Source organism: Manis javanica, chromosome 1 (genome assembly GCF_040802235.1).
Source record: "Manis javanica isolate MJ-LG chromosome 1, MJ_LKY, whole genome shotgun sequence".
NCBI lineage: Eukaryota > Metazoa > Chordata > Mammalia > Pholidota > Manidae > Manis > Manis javanica.
Genome location: NC_133156.1, coordinates 42272935 through 42283582, shown reverse-complemented (window position 1 = coordinate 42283582; position 10648 = coordinate 42272935).

The window sequence follows — 10648 nt, the reverse complement described above, 5'->3', positions numbered from 1 at the left end:
GGATTGACTGAACGTGAATTTAAGCTGTGCCATTACTTGCCTGTAAACTTGGGCAAGTTAGTTCACCTTACTTTGTCTCAGTCTCCTTATCTGACTTGAAAGTTTTTGAAGATGTTAATAGACTCACCTCATAGGCTACCCAATTCTGTAGTTGTAGCATAAAAACAAGTACAGATGGTATCTAAACTAATGAGCATGGCTCTGTTCCAAAAAAACTTTATTTACAGGGAGCAAGGCTGTATTTGCCCAGTGATCCATAGCTGGCCAATCCTAATTTAGGTCATATAATTTTAGATCTGAAGAGAATATTAGAGATCACTTAGTCATTTAGTCTGATACCCTCATTTTACATATGAAACAATTAAGAGATGGAACAAGGCTGTAAACCCCATTCCCTCCCCAATCACACAGCTAATGTTAAAAAAAAACTAGTTATTGTTGTTACATAACTCATGATATCACGTTCAACTGCAGAGTTCCAATAATGATGTCTTATTTTCCAGAAACAAAGGCTGTCCCCTAGAATGGATCTCATACTTTCCACATCTTAGGTTCATTCCCCAGAAGCAAACCAAGAAAGAAGGTCTTTTGAGCAAGTGATAAGCAAGTAGGGGAAATAAGACAGGGAAGTGAGGGTAAAACGAACAAGGGTGAGATTTCAGGCAAAAGCCATTCACAGGATACGTTTGAGCCTGATACAGAGGGGAACTCTAGTGTAAGTTGCTTAAGAATTGTCCTTTTGCCCACCAGATAATCATTGGTTAATGGGCGCCCTGGGAGGCTACACACTCTCCAGGTGTTTCCAGCAGCCCGAAGCTATCTCAGTAGCACAAAGATGGTAAGCCAGAGGTTGCATGCAGGTACTGGCCATGGAAATCACCCCAAAAATGTGTATGCAGGTGAGGGAGGTGGAGGTGGGAGTTACAAAAAATGATCTGAGGGAATTTGTCAGAACACTAGCATTGTCTTCTGCATGACCTCAATAACAGGAAAGTAAGTTAATTAACTTGTTTGACAGTATAGACCAGAATTCCTTCTGCAAGCTAGATATTTATTTCAAGTTTCTTGTTTTACCTGCCTATAAAAATTCATGTGAATTTTGTATTTTACCTGAATTTCTTAATTATTACCTGAAGGTCTTTCTAAATGTATCAGTTTGATATGCTATCTTCAAAAGTTGTTTTAACTCTTTTGTTACCTGGATTATACTCTCCTTAGTTCATACCTTACCAACTCTTTTGATACCTGATGTTTTTAATCTTTAAGTTTCAGCTTTTTTTGTTTTTAACTATCACTCTCCCACTTCCTTCTTTCCTGGTAGAATGTCAATTTTAGCCAAAATAACATCTTAATGGTTTTTTTGTGTGTGTGTTCCATTTACACTTTCTTCTCAATAAAGTAGGATGGAAGGGGGCAGCCAGTTCCTTATAAACCACATATCTCCAAGTCCCAAGAGGAAAAAAAAAAAAAAAGATAAGCATCTATTTTATTATTCAGGTTTCTTACAGTAAATTATTAAGTGCTTTTCACTCGAATTTTTTAAAAATCTGAGATATAAGGTTTCTTCCCCAAGTCAGTTCAACTTCATACTAAGAATAAAATGATCTATGATGCCATGACATTCCTTCCAAATACTCTCATGCCCTTCTGGATACCGAGATGACATAAAAGATCCTCTCAAATCACTAGTGCATTTATATGATATGAGAAGTGTTTATTGTTTGCTTATTTGTTTTCTTTCCTGGTAAGGGTCTTACTATATTTTTCCAGTAGTGGTTTGTTTTTTTTTTCCCCCTTCTCTATTGCTCCTTAATCCATGACTCACCTTTTTGTTTAGGTTTGTCTACGGCAACTTTCATGCTACTACTGCAAAGTTGAGTAGCCCACAAAGCCTAAAATATTTACTATCAGAAAATGTTTGCTGATCTGTAGGAACAAAATGATGTGGCAACCGTAACATAGGTAATAAATGATTGAGGGATTCTGGATCCCAGGATACCCTATATCTATGTACATAACTTGAAATTCTTACCCTGATATGGTTCTGCACATCTTGGCTGGCTTTGTAAGCCATTTATATACTTTAGCTAGATGAAGAAACTTATTTCAACCTTCCCCATCATCCACTAATAACTGCAATAATTTTTTATACATCCTCCAAGGTGCATTTCAGGTAACATCTCTTCAGGTAAAGGCTTTCCCTTTCATTCCAATGACTTGTGATCTTTTTTTTATTTCAGTTTCCCTGGATTATACTCTCCTTAGTTCATACCTTTCTTGTGACATTAATATTTTACTGCATAAAGTAATCATTTCTGCTCTCTTCCTCACTTGGCAACAGTTTAGCTCCTTGAGGGGAGGAATACTGTCTAATTCATCTTTTTGTTCTTTGCAAAACCAAGAAATTTCCACATGCATGGATGCTAGTATATTAATTGCATCGATGAATTATATTTTGACAGTCTGTGTCATAAAGATGACAGTTATCTGATTATGTGCAGGTATACCTCACATATCCTACATGCTAATCACTCACACTAGTGACTTTTGATGATCATAGATACTTAAAAGTTAGAAGGCCTTCACTTCAGTCTAAACTATGAGAATTTATTTTATAATACTTTTGTAGATTGTTCCTGCCCAAATTGTTAAGTCAAAGATTCCAAAATGTTTGTATACTGCCTACATTATTTTTGTCAAATCCACATACCACTTGCTGTGCTATTTTATCAATATTTCCTTAAATTTACTCAACTTTAACTTAAATAAATGTATTTAAAAGGTGATGTCACTATCTTTTGTGGAATTCTAATATTATTGGCCATGAATGGAATATAGCCATAATGATAAAGACCAGTGATTTACTTCTGAAGACTTATACCTCTCAGTTAAACTGAACAAGGAACAAGTTGTAGAGGAATGTTGATGGCATCTTGAGATAAACTGAGATTTTTTTTTTTGGTGACTTAATCAGGATGGTAGGAACATTGAGACAAGATTGAGATATTATCCTATTTAAACCTCTATGTAATAACCCAAATCAACTCTTAAACCATCATAGTGTACATGCCAACTTCCTGATAAAGTGCATGTTTGGAGCACACCAACTTACCAAAGTACTCATTGCTTCTTGTTAATATATCATAGGCACCAAGGTTAAATCATTTAATTCTAAAACCCCACTAAGATAAATTATATTTAACAAAAAAATCCCCAAATAATCCAATTAAAAAATGGGAAAAGAACATGAATATATACTTTTTGAATTAAGATATATGAATGGCCAACAGGTATATGAAAAGATGCTCAGCATAACTAATCACTAGGGAAATGCAAAGCAAAACCACAATGAGATTATCATCTCATTTTAGAAAGGCTACCATCATCTGTGGCATCTTGCTGTACTGATGGACAGTGACTGCATTGGGGTATGGATGGGGACTTGATAATATGGGTAAATGTAGTAACCACATTGTTTTTTCATGTGAAACCTTCCTAAGAGTGTATATCAATCATACCTTAATAAAAAATTTTTTTAAAAAAGAAAGGCTATCATCAAAAAGATGAGATAACAAACGCTGGTGAAGATGAGAAAAGGGAATTCTTGTGCACTGTTGGTAGGAATGTAAACTGGTACAGTCACTGTTATTTTCACACACACAAAACTATATGGAGGTTCTTCAAGAAATTAAAAATAGAACCACCTTATGATCTAGCAATTCCACTTCTGGGAATGTATCTGAAGGAAGCAAAAACACTATATTGAAGAGACAACTGAACCCTCATATTTCATAGCAGCTTTATTTACAATAGCCAAGACATGGGAACAACCTAAGTGTCCATTAACAGATGAATGTATAAAGAAACTGTGGTATATATACATATGTGTGTGTGTATAAATGATACATTATTCAGCCATAAAAATAAGTGAATCCTGCCATTTGGGCCATCCTGGATGGAACTTGAAAACACTGTGCTAAGCAAATTAAGTCAGAGAAAGACAAATACTGTATAATCTCGCTTATATATGGAATCTTAAAAAAGAAAAAAACTCATAGGAAAATAAATCAAACTTGTGGTTACCAGAGGTGGGGTGAGGGGAGGGAGAATTGGATGAAGGTGTCAAAAGGTACAAACTTGCAGTTTAAGGTAAGTAAGTTCTAGAGATGTAATGTACAACACGAGGACAATAGTTAACACTGCTGTATGGTATGTTTGAGAATTAGAGAGTAAATCCTAAGAATTCTCATCACAAGGAAAAAACTTTCTTCTTTCTCTTTTGTCTCCATATGAGGTGATGGATGTCAACTAAACTTACTGTGGTAATCATTTCACAATTCATGTTAATGAAATTATTTTGCTGTATACCTCAAACTTATACAGTGCTGTATATCAGTTATATCTCAATAACTCAGGAAAATTTTTGAAGTTATTCTTAAAACAATAAAAATTGGTAGTATTGGTTGTTGGGCTTTCTGGTCTGAAAGGTACTATCTTTATCCTCTAGGGCAATGCTGTGCTCTATGCCACATACCACATCCCTTGACAGGAACACTTACACCCACAGCACTTAATCATTTATTTAAACCTAAGACCAAATTCCTTTTCTCAGGAACTGGGAACAAAATGTGTCTTCATGAGTTTCTATTACAGGAGAATTATGTTAAAACAAATGGAAGGAAACAGTGGTTATTATCACCTAGTCTTTCGGTTTCCAATTAAAGAAAATATTCACTCTGACAGAACTTGAGTAGTTCTCCATTCCTCCTTGTCTGAAGAGAAGCTTTTCTTAATCACAAAACCTTTGACACTTTCAGAATATTGTGAAATGTGGATAATATTAGAACTTACCTCATAGTATTCTATGAAAATTAATGATGTGTAGAGAGGTTAGAATATAAGTATCAGGAAAGGCCATTTGGTACCCAAAATGGCTTTTGTGTCTTAGTTAAATACCAAACACAGTTAATATTTTTATTATTAAGGAAAATCATATGTTAACACTTAATTAATAAACCATCCTAAGGTTATTAATATGGGAAGTATTTTATTTAAATGCTTGGACAGCAAAAAAGGTTGTTGTGGAATTCATTCATTCAACAAATATTGATAAGGTCTTACTATGTATAAGTGGAGCTAATGCAATTATTTGACATAAACATTACAATAATTTTACTGTTAGGTCTCACTTACCCAAATATTCAATTACTAAGGGCCTTCTATCCCTAGTCATCCTTCAAGTTTATGAAATTTTTCTATCAATTCCTGCATGTATTTACTTACGTTTATTTGGTTTGATTCATGACTATTTTTAAACAATTTCGAGGGTGACTGTTTCATGCATGACTACATGAGTTGCTAAAATGATAAGTAGCATTCATACACCCTTGACATGAATCTGAGAGATCAGATGTCCTAAACTGATGTTTTCATTCATTTAAGACATATGGTGAGTTTGGGTCCTTCTTTTAGCCATATGCAAGTCCCTATGTCACAATTTCTTTATCAAAAACATGTAGTTAGTAATAATACCTATTTTACATACAGTAGACATTTGTGACTTTATCTGTTCAGCATCCATGTCTCCTGATGATAAAAGCACATTAATGGTCTTTCTTTGGGTAGTCATTCCTTAACTAGTCACAATCAATATTGTTTGGATATGTTTATCCCAGCTTCAGGACCAGGGGTAAGCACAAGCCCACCAATCAGAGCAAGTGATAGGTTGAAGACAGGATTAGGATACAAGGTCCATCCCCCCACTCCCCAAGGGTCCTATTGTGTTGTTTTGGTAGAGTTACTAAATTGCTAATCTCCTCAGAGTTGCCGAACTAGAGCAGCTGATGGTCACTTTTGGAAGACAGCCTGTATGAGAATAAAGCCAACTTTCATAAAACAGTTTAAACCTCTGAATCCATCTGTACTCAAAGCTCGACACCCTTGACTTTTTCAGTTACATGACCTAATATTCACTTATGTTTTCTAGTTTCAGTTTGATTTCTGTCACTGAATAACACACTACTGAATAACACACCTTGAGGAATTAAATGAGTAATTGTTGGTGTTCATCACAGAGTGAGCAAGCTGTTAAGCAATCATTCAGTAAGTATTAGTCATAAATAATAACTGCAATTAAATTTATCAGTTACTGAGTGCCTCATACAAGTTAGGTAAATGCAGTGAGCATAGGGAATAATAAAACAAGAGTACAAGTCCTTTGTAGAATTAGCAAATGGAGATGCTGCCAATGGAGAATTAAAGAAAAAGCAAACAAAAACAAAAACTACAATTGCCTTTAGATGTATAGAAACAGGAATCTCAGAGATTTATTCTGCCTGAGATTGGAGACAGCTGGACTTTTTAAGACTTCCATACACCCAAGTCCTCTGACTTTTGGAGGCCTCTTGATATATAATATAAAACATACTACAATGTACCATTCCTATATGAAATTTAAATTTGTGTAATTATAGAGATTTTATAGACATTAAATGAAACATTAACTTCAGTGCTGCAGCTTGCTTGTTTAATGTGGAGCCAATACACATACACTTTTCAGAATTCCAGTATTTTTTAATAGGTCATCAAAAGGCTTGTAAACTCTGTTCTCTAACGCAGGCATTTAGTGGATAAATATTCCTGGTAGAGGAACATCAGGAAAGGCTTCAGAGTGGTGTGACCCACTCTGGAAAACTGTACACATCGGATTACCTATCTTTGGTATTTCTCAATGGCCATTGTCACTAAGAAGCTAACCTGAGCAAGATTTTGAAAAGTGATTCCTTTCCTCAGGCTCTTTAGTGTCACTGTTTATAAATCAGTTTTGCTCCTTTACTTAATGTTGATAAGACACACTTCTCCTTTTCCAGGTTTTGAAAATTTTATAGTAAAAAGGACTTCTCTCCTACTCTATCATTTTCTAGTGTAAGGGATGTGATGTTTCATTACTGCTGAGACTGTGTGTGAATATAATTAGTATCCCCAAGATGTATTATCAGAGCTTAGGTAATTTCCTCATCTAACAACTTTATTTCCATTTGGAGTAGCAAAATTTCATTTTGTACTTCAAAGCACACTTTTCTGTACTCTTGAAGATCGATTAATTTTAGTTGGTGCTAAAAGGTACACCTCTTCAAAAAGTGTTGTCCAGAAATTCAAGCTCTCAAAATTTCCCATTGGTCATTTGATTGTTAAATAAAATCTCTGTCAGGTGAAGAGATCCTTTGTCTAGACTAATATTATATTTCTGTTTTATTAACTCAGTGGGTGAGACAGGTTGAACAATGTAGACAAATCTAGAAGTGTTTTATTTATAAATTCACAGTTATCAATATTTTCTTATAAATGATTTAATCTTATAGTTACTTAATTTCTGCTTATGTTTTCTCATATAAACAAGGATAGATAATTACCATTTTATAGGAATATTGTGAGAATTAAATATGTTACTCTATAGAGAGCATTTGGGATAGCATCTGTCACATTAGTATTATTATTGTATTATTATTATTACTACATGTCATGTTTTCAGTTAAATAATTAAATTTATATATATATGTCATCAGGATTACTATGATGAAAAGTTTTGGAAAAACTCAGGTTTAATGTTCATATTACCTGCTGAAGGAGAAACAGCCAGGACTCAGTGGTCACAGAATTCACATTTCTAATTCTACAGATAAAACCTGGTTAAACCATAAACCCATAATTTGGAATTTATGGTATTTTAGGGGAAATTTTACTTTGCAGTTTATGTGAGGTTTGCCAGACAAATAAATAAAGGGTATTTTTGACTAGCATAAGGAGGAAAGGTAATACGATTTAAATTTACTGTAAGAATATCCTTTAGCACATAAAAATAAACGTGCAGTCATGTTTAAGATACATGGAATGGTTATTTCCAAATGGTAAAATGGCTCTTATTTATTTATTATAATAAGTCCAGGAAGCCATATATTTGACAGGACTTTATTAGTAATTGGTGAGTTTCTGCTACTGTATGTATTTAAATTAATAAACATATAGTTTCTTTCTACATATTACTCGACTTCCTCCCTACTTTTCAATATTGCAGACATTTCTGCACACCATTTTTAAAAAGACCCCAGTCAACATTTGAAGCTAAGGGATCTATTATTCATTTTTAAAAATAATGATAAATACAAATGTTCAAATGATTCAGCAAAGCCGGAAAACCGCATTCCATAAGAGCCTCATCACTGCTGATGCTTCACAGCAGCAGGTCAGGGAAAATGACCTGGTGCCTGTGGGCATATTCCATACTGTTCTTCAGCAGCCAAAAGACTATGATATGGAATATAGCACCTTACACCCTCTCCACCAACTAAATTGTGTTAGTTTCTAGGGAGGGAATCAGGGTGGCAGAGGTACAGAGCGATTTGCCTTTTGAAAATTTTATACCATAAGTATATAAGATCTGTTCAAAAATTTAAAAACTTTTTAAAGGATTTGGTATGGTTGACTAGTCCTTCCTTATTAGAATATTCTCTTTTCTTGGGTTTGATCACAACACTGTAGTTTTCCTCTTACCTTTTGAGACACTCCTAATTTCAGTCTTCTGATGGCTGTAATTGTCCTTTACCAGAAGATTCTCTTCTAGATCCCATAGTCTTCTCAGTATGTTCATCCTCCCTGAATAAGTCTCATACACTCCTGTGATCTAAGTTGTTTATAGCCTCAGGATAATCAAATGTACACTCAATCATTAAAACATATGTGTTAAGGATCTACAATTGGCATCAGGTACTAGAATGAAGCAGGGAATAGAGCAGACAAAACTATTTTTTTGAGTTTTCATTCCATGCAGAAAGATGGAAATAAAATAGGTGAGATAGTTATATGTCCTAAAAAAAAATATCAAAGCAGAAAAGACAAATAAAGTATTAGGCTGGAACACGGAGATTTTGTATTGGCCCCCCTTGCTTCTCAGTCATGAGCTTCAGGTGCAGATATCAAAATACCCAGTGAACCTTGTATGGCTAGCAGGGTCCTTAAAACTATCACCCAAAGTGACTGTGTCATCCCCATCAACTTTCTTCTGCTGCTACTACTGAAGTGTTCAAGCCAGAAACGCATGAGTCATCTTTGGACCCTTCTTCTCTCTCATTCCTCATATCCCATCTGTCACAAGGTGTAGCCAGTCCTACCATGTAACCCTGGCCACCTCTCTCCATTCTTCACTGTCACTAATTCAGACCAACATCACCTCTCATCTGGATTCCTGCAATAACAGATTTCCTACAGCCATTACAATCTTCCTTCAGTGTCATTAAACCTCATCTTGTCACTTTTCTACTTCAGCTGATCAATGGTTCCAAACTGCTCCTGCCCGGCTCTCCTGCTGCATCACTCTTGGTGCCATTCTAACCCTCGTCCTCTAGTCTTACTGTTCTTCCTTCATTCTTCATTTATGTCATCCTGTCTTGGGACAGGGTATTTGCGTATACCATTTCTTCTTCCCACAACATTCTTCCTCCAACTCTTCATCAGTCTAACCATCTTTCAAATCTCAGGTGAAGCATATCTTCATCAGGCAGGTTTAACCCAAATCCTCAAACTGAGTTATTGGCAACAATTATGGATCCCATAATATCCTATTTTTCCTACTTCACAAATACATTACACCTCTGAGAGGATAATGAACACGACTGCTTTTTCAACACGTTATCCCTAATGCTTGTCAAATAATGTTTGACATAGAGTAGGTGGCAATACATACTTATTGGATAAATAAATGAATATTAAAGACTAAGGTCAGATTATTGGTGACTGTTCTTACTTAGCATTTATATGCTCCATACTCAGAATTGATTCTGAATCATGATCTCTTAAGAGTACTTACATTTTATATTTTCATTGTTCAGCTGGGATTTTGCAGGAGGCTCCTCAGCAACTGACACATCTCTAGATTCTAGCATTGCTCCCCTTTGCATACTGTTGTTCCAGTTTTCACATTGCTGGACAGTGTTATTAATAAAGTCTTCCAGGAGATGTTCTAGTGTTGATTCTGCTGTACAATAAGGACCCACCTTGGGTGTGAATTCATGTCAGGTTTTGTACATGGTAGGAATCTCTCTCTCATTAGTTACAGCTATTGGTTAAGAACTGTCCCTAATAAATTAGCACATAAAGCAAAGAAATACTCTTTTATCTTATCTTCTTTCAATTATTGCTTAGGTCTTTAATATATTTCCTCTTAACCTCACCTTAATTCTCTGGAAACATCTGCTCCTCTCTTTTCAGGTCAGTCTAAGATAACTGCATCATGTTTATGTCCACTTAGTCTTTATAGATTAATGCTATTAAACCTGGTTTGCTTTCCTGCCCTTTCATTATGCCTTATTTATTAAAAATTGCCTTTATTTATTAATCACATGCCAAATGCTACACATATATTTACAACATTCTACAATTGAATGGAGAAGGTACTATTATTTTTCTCATTTTTACAGAGGAGGAAACAGATTTTGAGAGGTTGAGACCTGCCCAAGTCACAAAGACACTAAGCATTTGAACCCAAAGATATGCCTCCAGTTCCTTTGAAACTGTTAGCCCTGTGCTATTGTTTTGCTTGTTGAAGTGCAAGTTACTTTTATTTTAACTCTGCCCTCTTCTCCCTTAATTTGCT